Source organism: Rattus norvegicus, chromosome 17, assembly GCF_036323735.1.
Source record: "Rattus norvegicus strain BN/NHsdMcwi chromosome 17, GRCr8, whole genome shotgun sequence".
NCBI lineage: Eukaryota > Metazoa > Chordata > Mammalia > Rodentia > Muridae > Rattus > Rattus norvegicus.
The window spans coordinates 48,407,134-48,419,074 of NC_086035.1; the positions used below are offsets into that span (position 1 = coordinate 48,407,134).

The window sequence follows — 11,941 nt, forward strand, 5'->3', positions numbered from 1 at the left end:
TTCTGCATTAATGCCCTCCCTTTCTAGCCATTTAGCCTACTTAGATGGCGAGAGAGTGGGGTGAGGGCATAGATCAATTCACATTTAGGGGTTTTAGTTATTGGGGTCACACTTGATCAGAACTTTCAGCCCCACACCCTTTTTGTCTACTTCAAAAGCTTCTATAGCCATCTCTAGAGGGAATCTATATATAACTAAGAGCTTTACATTCAAAGTCTTTGATGCAAACAGGAATATTACGGTCAGCCACGTGTTGCAGTATTGAAACATACTTTTGATATCTGCCTCCTGCAGGGCTGCATGCACTAGGGATAAATTTATCATCTCAGAGTCCATTCCCAGAATCAACAAAGTCCCATCAGAATGAATGGCATAGATGCCCAGCTGAACGGAGTGGAGTCTTGGATGCCGGTCTGGATGGAGGACTCCACTCCTCTGCATTCATTGGTCACCTCTGGATTGCTCTCCAGCAGACTTTCCACCCTACTGGCAATTTCCTGAGAGGTCTCTTTGAAAATCTGGATGGTAAAGTCGGCTCCAACTTCCTTGGCTTTGGTCAACCGAGAGACATAGGTCAGTCATCACCACTGGAGCAGCATCCATTGCTTTGGCCACAAGCAAAATGACTACCCCAACTGGCCCAACTCTGCACACAAGGACCTTGTTCCCCAGGGAAACTGAACCTCACTGGCAGGCATAGATCCCCACAGATAAAGGCTCGATCAGGGACCCTTCTTCAAAGGTGACACAATCAGGAAGCTTGTAGCAGAAGTCAGCACTGTGCTTGTTGAAGTGACAGAGGTTCCCATCATCAGGGGTGTGGCACAGAAGAAGGATGGCGTCAGCTTGTATCAACCAATCTTGCAGTATTCATCATTTCTCGGGAAATGCCAGGCTCGATGGCAATCCGATCTCCTGGTTTTAGATGTTTTATCGACGCTCCTACTTTTGTGACTGTTCGAGCAGCTTAATGCCCAAGCACTATTGACTTTTTCACAACAAAATCCTCAATTCAGCCATACTCCCAGTAGTGAACATCTGAGCTGCATATCCCCACCGAATGCATTTTTAGTAACACGTCATTTGGGCCCAGCTCAGGGATTGAGTAGTTCTTCAGGCAAATGTCTCCAGGTCCGTGCACCACCGCGGACAGGTTCTCGCCCTTAGCTGGAGCTCTTGCTTTGAGATATGGGCTGGACCCAGCGGAGAGCCGATGGTTCTCGTGCTCTTTCTAATTTTAAGGTGGTTACTTAGAGCAATAAGTTTCCCCCATAGGGCTGAATTTAATATGTTTTAGAGATTAGGTTGTGTTATATTTTTATTTCCAGAATTAAAAAAAATTCTTTCTTGACTTTTTCTTCAATCAATTCTTTCTTAGTAAGGAGTTGCTTGATTTTCATGAGTTTATAAACTTAACTAGAGCGTTGTTTGTTGTGGATATTTAAGTTTCATTGCAGTTTCATCAGCTAAAATATATAGAATTATTTCAACATTTTTTAATTTGTAAACATTTGTTTTGTGTCCCAGGGTGTGATCTATTTTAGAAAATCTGTGTGCTATTGTACAAAATGTGTATTCCTTGTTTTGTGGTGGAATATTCTGAAGGCATTGGTTAAGTTTATTTGATGTATGATGTCAATTAATTCTGAGGTTTCTATTTTTTTCTAGTTAACATGTCTATTGAAGAAGTGGAGTATGGAATCATCTAGTATTAATGGGGTGATGTTAATCTGTGTTTATAAATTCAGTAATAGATTTAAAAAAATGCAATTGGGTACCCCAAAGTTTGGTGCATGTATATTTAGGATAGTAATGTCTTTTTGGTTAACTGTTACCTTGCCTCTCCCACTTGGTTTTATTTTATTCTATAATATAGACAGCAGGGTAGTGACACTTTCATATTTCCTGGTTCCATTTGATTGCAGAACATTTGCAATTTTTTGCTCTAAGGCAAAGTCATTTTTAGAGCTAAGATGTGTCTCTTAGCTTGCCCACCCTCCCTCCCTTCTTTCTTTCCTCTTTCCTCCCTCCCTCCCTCCCCTCACTTGTTGTTTTCTCTCTATACTTCTGGCATCTTGGAGCTTACTATGTAGACCTTGCTAGCCTCAGACTCATTGAAATCCTCCTGACTCTGCTTTCTGAGTGCTGGGATTAAACACATGTTCCAATATCCCCTAACCAAGATGTGTTTCTTATAGATAACAGATGAAGTTTGTTTCTTTTACTTTGTTATTTGTTTGCTCCTCCTCCTTCTTTCTTTTTGTTTATTGCTATTTTTTGTTGTTTTGTTTTGTTTTGTTTTTGAAACAAGGTATCTCTGTGTAATTCTGGATGTCTTAGAACTCTCTGCATCTGGGTGGTCTTGAACTCAGAGATCCACCTGCCTCTGTCTCCTGAGTGTTAGTATTAAAGACAGGTGTTACTACCTAGCTATGAATTTTGTTTCTTGATCCATTCAAGTCACCCTTTGCCATTTGATTGGATAATTTAAGGCATTGCTATTTAAGTTTATTGTTGGAATGCATATGTTAATGGTGGTCACTATATTGCTGACTTTTGGTGTCATTTTTTGTTATGTTTTAGTGATTATGGCTTACTATTTATTTCCAGTTTCTGTACGCTCATTCTTCTCTCCACCTAAAATATTGTTTCCTGTTTTCTTTAGGTTTCATTTGTTGTATATAAACAAACAAAGAAAAAGGTGTTTTTCTTCTCAGATATTGAAAGATCTCACGCAGAGAGACCCTTACTCAAGTCTTGGGAAATCGCGGACCCCAGACACAGAGAGACCATTTTGGATGTAATAAGCAAAGGCGAGGTTTATTACGGAGACCTATTACAGAGATCTCTGGGCCGACACGTATCCCACTCAGGAGACAGAGGCCCCGAGAGGCTGGGAAAAAGAGCATTTAAAGGTAGAGGCTGTGAGCACCAGGGGATGGGGGATGTCAAAGGGGAATGCACCACAAGTTACAAGATTGTTTTATGGCTCCAGGAGATAAGGGGAATGCGAGAAGGTTTTATGACCCCCTGGTTCCTGGAACAGAGCTACTAAATCAGGAGAAGGGTAGGGTCTTCAGGTCCTCATTATTTTTAAAAGTTTGTCAAAATTGATGGAGCATTTGTATTTGAAACACCTCTGGTTAGGCTTGGGCTGCCCGGTTTCCTGGAATGCTCTCTGCAGGACACAATGGCTGAAAAGCACAAGTAGGGGCTTATCAGGGTCTGGAGGACATCTGGTTAAAGTATGACTCTGAGTAAGCTGGGGGGATGTCTTTGGATGGTTTTTGGGTCAGTCCTCGATAGCCTGAGCTGGTTTTTGTATTCCTTTTCTTTATCTTTATGGCCTGTTATTCCTGGCAGCAGGGTTTAGCCCTGAGTTTGTGGCTTTTGGGGCTTACTCTTTTAATTTTATATTTCTAAACCTAGAATTCGTATAATTCTCTTTTCAATATGTTCTTCAGTTCAAACATGAGATATTTCCACTTGTTTTTATGTAGACTTTTAGTTTATTGAATTTGCCTCTTAGAACCACCATTTCAGTAATTTCTGCTCTGATTTTTAGTGTTTCTTGTTATCTACTGGATTTGGGTTTGGTTTGTTGTTTTTTTTTTTTTTTTCAAATTCTTGAATTGTATCATTATTTTGTTTGTTTGTGCTGTAATTTTAATGTAGGTACTTAGAGCAATAAATTTCCCTCAAAGCCGCTTGTTGCAGTTTGCCCTAAAGTTACTGTATTTTGATGCTAATTCCACTGCCCCAAGGACAGCTGCCTAGTCAAGGACTCAGAACTCAGGTGACTTCAGCAGAACCACCTCTCCATTGATTATGTAAAGTACAGGTGAGGGGCAGGTACAGGATAGAAGGAAGCCTGTCATTGGAGGAGAAGGAAGGATGGGCAGTAGAGAAGTTTGAAGGAGGAGGAAGAGAAGAGAAGGGAAGACAGGAGAGAGGGGAGAAGCCATGGCAGGTGATGTTAAGATTCTGCTCTGTGTATTTTAGGGTTGTTATCAATGTTCTTAAGGGATGGATGGTACTGGGCTTTGTATGTTTAAGTGGGCAATTATATCTTACCAATTGGGTCAAAGACTATTGTGTTGTGTGTTCTTTTTTTCTTTTTTCTTTTTTTAATTAACTTGAGTATTTCTTATTTACATTTCGAGTGTTATTCCCTTTCCCGGTTTCCGGGCCAACATCCCCCTAACCCCTCTTTATGGGTGTTCCCCTTCCCATCCTCCCCCCATTGCTGCCCTCCCCCCAACAATCACGTTCACTGGGGGCTCAGTCTTAGCAGGACCAAGGGCTTCCCCTTCCACTGGTGATCTTACTAGAATATTCATTGCTACCTATGAGGTCAGAGTCCAGGGTCAGTCCATGTATAAACTTTAGGTAGTGGCTTAGTCCCTGGAAGCTCTGGTTGCTTGGCATTGTTGTTTATATGGGGTCTTGAGCCCCTTCAAGCTCTTCCAGTTCTTTCTCTGATTCCTTCATCGGGGGTCTCATTCTTAGTTCAGTGGTTTGCTGCTGGCATTCGCCTCTGTATTTGCTGTATTCTGGCTGTGTCTCTCAGGAGAGATCTACATCCGGCTCCGGTCAGCCTGTACTTCTTTGCTTCATCCATCTTGTCTAATTGGATGGCTGTATATGCATGGGCCACATGTGGGGCAGGCTCTGAATGGGTGTTCCTTCTGTGTCTGTTTTAATCTTTGCCTATCTATTCCCTGCCAAGGGTATTCTTGTTGCCCTTTTAAAGAAGGAGTGAAGCACTCACATTTTGATCATCCGTCTTGAGTTTCATGTGTTCTATGCATCTAGGGTAATTCAAGCATTTGGGCTAATATCCACTTATCAATGAGTGCATACTGTGTGTGTTTTTCTGTGATTGAGTTAGCTCACTCAGTATGATATTTTCCAGTTCCATCCATTTGCCTATGAATTTCCAAAAAGCATTGTTTTTGATAGCTGAGTAATATTCCATTGTGTAGATGTACCACATTTTCTGTATCCATTCCTCTGTTGAAGGGCATCTGGGTTCTTTCCAGCTTCTGGCTATTATAAATAAGGCTGCTATGAACATAGTGGAGCACGTGTCTTTTTTATATGTTGGGGCATCTTTTGGGTATATGCCCAAGAGAGGTATAGCTGGATCCTCAATGTCCAATTTTCTGAGGAACCTCCAGACTGATTGTGCCAGTCTGCAATCCCACCAACAATGGAGGAGTGTTCCTCTTTCTCCACATCCTCACAAGCATTTGTTGTCACCTGAAGTTTTGGTCTTAGCCATTCTGACTGTTGTGAGGTGAAATCTCAGGGTTGTTTTGATTTGCATTTCCCTTATGACTAAAGATCTTGAACATGTCTTTAGGTGTTTCTCAGCCATTCTGCATTCCTCAGCTGTGAATTCTTTGTTTAGCTCTGAACCCCATTTTTTAATAGGATTATTTGTCTCCCTGTGGTCTAACTTCTTGAGTTCTTTGTACATTTTGAATATAAGGCCTCTACCTGTTGTAGGATTGGTAAAGATCTTTTCCCAATCTGTTGGTTGCTGTTTTTGTCCTAACCACAGTGTCCTTTGCCTTACAGAAGCTTTGCAGTTTTATGAGATCCCATTTGTCGATTCTTGATCTTAGAGCATAAGCCATTGGTGTTTTGTTCAGGAAATTTTCTCCAGTGCCCATGTGTCCGAGATGCTGCCCAAGGTTTTCTTCTATTAGTTTGGGTGTATCTGGTTTGAAGTGGAGGTCCTTGATCCACTTGGACTCAAGCTTTGTACAGGGTGATAAGCATGGATCGATCTTCATTCTTCTACATGTTGACCTCCAGTTGAACCAGCACCATTTGCTGAAAATGCTATTTTTTCCATTGGATGGTTTTGGCTCCTTTGTCAAAAAACAAGTGCCCATAGGTGTGTGGGTTCATTTCTGGGTCTTCAATTCTGTTCCATTGGTCTATCTGTCTGTCTTTGTACCAATACCCTGCAGTTTTTATCACTATTGCCTTGTAATACTGCTTGAGTTCAGGGATAGTGATTCCCCCTGAAGTCCTTTTATTGTTGAGGATAGTTTTAGCTATCCTGGGTTTTTTGCTATTCCAGATGAATTTGCAAATTGTTCTGTCTAACTCTTTGAAGAATTGGATTGGTATTTTGATGGGGATTGCATTGAATCTGTAGATTGCTTTTGGTAAAATGGCCATTTTTACTATATTAATCCTGCCAATCCATGAGCATGGGAGATCTTTCCATCTTCTGAGGTCTTCTTCAATTTCTTTCTTCAGAGGCTTGAAGTTCTTATTGTACAGATCTTTTACTTGTTTGGTTAAAGTCACACCGAAGTACTTTATGTTATTTGGGTCTATTATGAAGGGTGTCGTTTCCCTAATTTCTTTCTTGGCTTGTTTCTCTTTTGTGTAGAGGAAGGATACTGATTTATTTGAGTTAATTTTATACCCAGCCACTTTGCCAAAGTTGTTTATCAACTTTAGTAGTTCTCTGGTAGAACTTTTGGGATCACTTAAATATACTTTCATATCATCTGCAAAGTGATATTTTGACTTCTTCTTTTCCAATCTGTATCCCCTTGATCTCCTTTTGTTGTCTGATTGCTCTGGTTAGAACTTCAAGAACTATATTGAATAAGTAGGGAGAGAGTGGGCAGCCTTGTCTAGTCCCTGATTTTAGTGGGATTGCTTCAAGTTTCTCTCCATTTAGTTTAATGTTAGCAGGTGGTTTGCAGTATATGGCTTTTACTATGTTCAGGTATGGGCCTTGAATTCCTATTCTTTCCAGGACTTTTATCATGAAGGGGTGTTGAATTTTGTCAAATGCTTTCTCAGCGTCTAATGAAATGATCATGTGGTTTTGTTCTTTCAGTTTGTTTATATAATGGATCACGTCGATGGTTTTCCGTATATCAAACCATCCCTGCATGCCTGGGATGAAGCCTACTTGGTCATGGTGGATGATTGTTTTGATGTGCTCTTGGATTCAGTTTGCCAGAATTTGATTGAGTATTTTTGCTTTGATATTCATAAGGGAAATTGTTCTGAAGTTCTCTTTCTTTGTTGGGTCTTTGTGTGGTTTAGGTATACGAGTAATTGTGGCTTCATAGAAGGAATTCGGTAGTGCTCCATCTGTTTCAATTTTGTGGAATAGTTTGTATAATATTGGTACGAGGTCTTCTATGAAGGTCTGATAGAATTCTGCCTTAAGCCCGTCTGGACCTGGGCTCTTTTTGGTTGGGAGACCTTTAATGTCTGCTTCTATTTCCTTAGGAGTTATGGGGTTGTTTAACTGGTTTACTTCTGTTCCTGATTTAACTTTGGTACCTGGTATCTGTCTAGGAAATTGTCCATTTCCTGCAGATTTTCAAGTTTTGTTGAATATAGGCTTTTGTAGTAAGATCTGATGATTTTTTGAATTTCCTCTGATTCTGTAGTTATGTCTCCCTTTTCATTTCTGATTTTGTTAATTTGGATACACTCTCTGTGTCCTCTCATTAGCCTGGCTAAGGGTTTATCTATCTTGTTGACTTTCTCAAAGAACCAACTTTTGGTTCTGTTGATTCTTTCTATGGTCCTTTTTGTTTCTACTTGGTTGATTTCAGCTCTGAGTTTGATTATTTCCTGCCTTCTACTCCTCCTGTGTGTATTTGCTTCTTTTTGTTCTATAGATTTTAGGTGTGCTGTCAAGCTGCTGACATATGCTCTTTCCTGTTTCTGCAGGCACTCAGCGCTGTGAGTTTTCCTCTTAGCACAGCTTTCATTGTCTCCCATAAGTTTGGGTATGTTGTACCTTCATTTTCATTAAATTCTAAAAAGTCTTTAATTTCTTTCTTTATTTCTTCCTTGACCAAGTTATCATTGAGTAGAGCATTGTTCAATTTCCACGTATATGTGGGCATTCTTCCCTTATTGTTATTGAAGACCAGTTTTAGGCCCTGGTGTTCTGATAGCACGTATGGGATTATTTCTATCTTTCTGTACCTGTTGAGGCCCGTTTTTTCACCAATTATATGGTCAATTTTGGAGAAAGTACCATGAGGTGGTGAGAAGAAGGTATATCCTTTTGCTTTAGGATAGAATGTTCTATAAATATCTGTTAAGTCCATTTGGCTCATGACTTCTCTTAGTCTGTCTACGTCTCTGTTTAATTTCTGTTTCCATGATCTGTCCACTGATGAGAGTGGGGTGTTGAAATCTCCTACTATTATTGTGTGAGGTGCAATGTGTGTGTTGAGCTTTAGTAAGGTTTCTTTTATGTATGTAGGTGCCCTTGTATTTGGGGCATAGATATTTAGGATTGAGAGTTCATCTTGGTGGATTTTTCCTTTGATGAATATGAAGTGTCCTTCCTTATCTTTTTTGATGACTTTTAGTTGGAAATTGATTTTATTTGATATTAGAATGGCTACTCCAGCTTGCTTCTTCTGACCATGTGCTTGGAAAGTTGTTTTCCAGCCTTTCACTCTGAGGTAGTGTTTCCTCTAAGCAGCAGAATGCAGGGTCCTCATTGCGTATCCAGTTTGTTAATCTATGTCTTTTTATTGGGGAGTTGAGGCCATTGATGTTGAGAGATATTAAGGAATCGTGATTATTGCTTCCTGTTATATTCATATTTGGATGTGAGGTTATGTTTGTGTGCTTTTCTTCTCTTTGTTTTGTTGCCGCGACGATTAGTTTCTTGCTTCTTCTAGGGTATAGTTTGCCTCCTTATGTTGGGCTTTACCATTTATTATCCTTTGTAGTGCTGGATTTGTGGAAAGATATTGTGTAAATTTCGTTTTGTCATCGAATATCTTGGTTTCTCCATCTATGTTAATTGAGAGTTTTGCAGGATACAGTAACCTGGGCTGGCATTTGTGTTCTCTTAGGGTCTGTATGACATCTGTCCAGGATCTTCTGGCTTTCATAGTTTCTGGCAAAAAGTCTCGTGTAATTCTGATAGGTCTGCCTTTATATGTTACTTGACCCTTTTCCCTTACTGCTTTTAATATTCTTTCTTTATTTTGTGTGTTTGGTGTTTTGACTATTATGTGACAGGAGGTGTTTCCTTTCTGGTCCAATCTATTTGGAGTTCTGTAGGCTTCTTGTATGCCTATAGGTATCTCTTTCTTTAGGTTAGGGAAGTTTTCTTCTATGATTTTGTTGAAGATATTTACTGGTCCTTTGAGCTGGGAGTCTTCACTCTCTTCTATACCTATTATCCTTAGGTTTGATCTTCTCATTGAGTCCTGGATTTCCTGCATGTTTTGGACCAGTAGCTTTTTCCGCTTTACATTATCTTTGACAGTTGAGTTAATGATTTCTATGGAATCTTCTGCTTCTGAGATTCTCTCTTCCATCTCTTGTATTCTGTTGGTGAAACTTGTATCTACAGCTCCTTGTCTCTTCTTTTGTTTTTCTATATCCAGGGTTGTTTCCATGTGTTCTTTCTTGATTGCTTCTATTTCCATTTTTAATTCCTTCAACTGTTTGATTGTGTTTTCCTCGAATTCTTTCAGGGATTTTTGTGACTCCTCTCTATGGGCTTCTTCTTGTTTATTTATGATTTCCTGGAATTCTTTCAGGGATTTTTGTGATTCCTCTCTATGGGCTTCTTCTTGTTTATTTATTTTTTTTTAAACTTTTTTTAAATTAACTTGAGTATTTCTTATATACATTTCAAGTATTATTCCCTTTCCCGGTTTCCGGGCAAACATCCCCCTCCCCCCTCTCCTTCCTTATGGGTGTTCCCCTCCCAACCCTCCCCCATTGCCGCCCTCCCCCCATAGTCTAGTTCACTGGGGGTTCAGTCTTAGCAGGACCCAGGGCTTCCCCTTCCACTGGTGCTCTTACTAGGATATTCATTGCTACCTATGGTGTCAGAGTCCAGGGTCAGTCCATGTATAGTCTTTAGGTAGTGGCTTAGTCCCTGGAAGCTCTGGTTGCTTGACATTGTTGTACATATGGGGTCTCGAGCCCCTTCAAGCTTTTCCAGTTCTTTCTCTGATTCTTTCAACGGGGGACCTATTCTCAGTTCAGTGGTTTGCTGCTGGCATTCGCCTCTGTATTTGCTGTATTCTGGCTGGGTCTCTCAGGAGCGATCTACATCCGGCTCCTGTCAGTCTGCACTTCTTTGCTTCATCCATCTTGTCTAATTGGGTGGCTGTATATGTATGGGCCACCTGTGGGGCAGGCTCTGAATGGGTGTTCCTTCAGTCTCTGTTTTAATCTTTGCCTCTCCCTTCCCTGCCAAGGGTATTCTTTTTCCTCATTTAAAGAAGGAGTGAAGCATTCACATTTTGATCATCCGTCTTGAGTTTCATTTGTTCTAGGGATCTAGGGTAACTCAAGCATTTGTGCTAATAGCCACTTATCAATGAGTGCATACCATGTATGTCTTTCTGTGATTGGGTTAGCTCACTCAGGATGATATTTTCCAGTTCCAACCATTTGCCTACGAATTTCATAAACTCGTTGTTTTTGAGAGCTGAGTAATATTCCATTGTGTAGATGTACCACATTTTCTGTATCCATTCCTCTGTTGAAGGGCATCTGGTACCTTCCAGTTTCTGGCTGTTATAAATAAGGCTGCGATGAACATAGTGGAGCATGTGTCTCTTTTATATGTTGAGGCATCTTTTGGGTATATGCCCAAGAGAGGTATAGCTGGATCCTCAGGCAGTTCAATGTCCAATTTTCTGAGGAACCTCCAGACTGATTTCCAGAATGGTTTTACCAGTCTGCAATCCCACCAACAATGGAGGAGTGTTCCTCTTTCTCCACATCCTCGCCAGCATCTGCTGTCACCTGAGTTTTTGATCTTAGCCAATCGCACTGGTGTGAGGTGAAATCTCAGGGTTGTTTTGATTTGCATTTCCCTTATGACTAAAGATGTTGAACATTTCTTTAGGTGTTTCTCAGCCATTCGGCATTCCTCAGCTGTGAATTCTTTGTTTAGCTCTGAACCCCATTTTTTAATAGGGTTATTTGTTTCCCTGCGGTCTAACTTCTTGAGTTCTTTGTATATTTTGGATATAAGGCCTCTATCTGTTGTAGGATTGGTAAAGATCTTTTCCCAATCTGTTGGTTGTCGTTTTGTCCTAACCACAGTGTCCTTTGCCTTACAGAAGCTTTGCAGTTTTATGAGATCCCATTTGTCGATTCTTGATCTTAGAGCATAAGCCATTGGTGTTTTGTTCAGGAAATTTTTTCCAGTGCCCATGTGTTCCAGATGCTTCCCTAGTTTTTCTTCTATTAGTTTGAGTGTGTCTGGTTTGATGTGGAGGTCCTTGATCCACTTGGACTTAAGCTTTGTACAGGGTGATAAGCATGGATCGATGTGCATTCTTCTACATGTTGCCCTCCAGTTGAACCAGCACCATTTGCTGAAAATGCTATCTTTTTTCCATTGGATAGTTTTGGCTCCTTTGTCAAAAATCAAGTGACCATAGGTGTGTGGGTTCATTTCTGGGCCTTCAATTCTATTCCATTGGTCTATCTGTCTGTCTGTGTACCAATACCATGCAGTTTTTATCACTATTCCTCCGTAATACTGCTTGAGTTCAGGGATAGTGATTCCCCCTGAAGTCCTTTTATTGGTGAGGATAGCTTTAGCTTTTTGTTATTCCAGATGAATTTGCAAATTGTTCTGTCTAACTCTTTGAAGAATTGGATTGGTATTTTGATGGGGAGTGCAGTGAATCTGTAGATTGCTTTCGGTAAAATGGCCATTTTTACTATATTAATCCTGCCAATCCATGAGCATGGGAGATCTTTCCATCCTCTGAGGTCTTCTTCAATTTCTTTCCTCAGTGTCTTGAAGTTCTTATTGTACAGATCTTTTACTTGCTTTGTTAAAGTCACACCGAGGTACTTTATATTATTTGGGTCTATTATGAAGGGTGTCGTTTCCCTAATTTCTTTCTCGGCTTGTTTCTCTTTTGTATAGAGGAAGGCAACT

General features: G+C 40.3%; 1 pseudogene; it reads right to left on the reverse strand.

Annotated features, from left to right (window-relative positions):
• Window positions 1-84: 84 nt before the first annotated feature.
• Window positions 85-2,074, reverse strand: LOC103694098 (sorbitol dehydrogenase pseudogene; annotated as a pseudogene).
• Window positions 2,075-11,941: the final 9,867 nt, after the last annotated feature.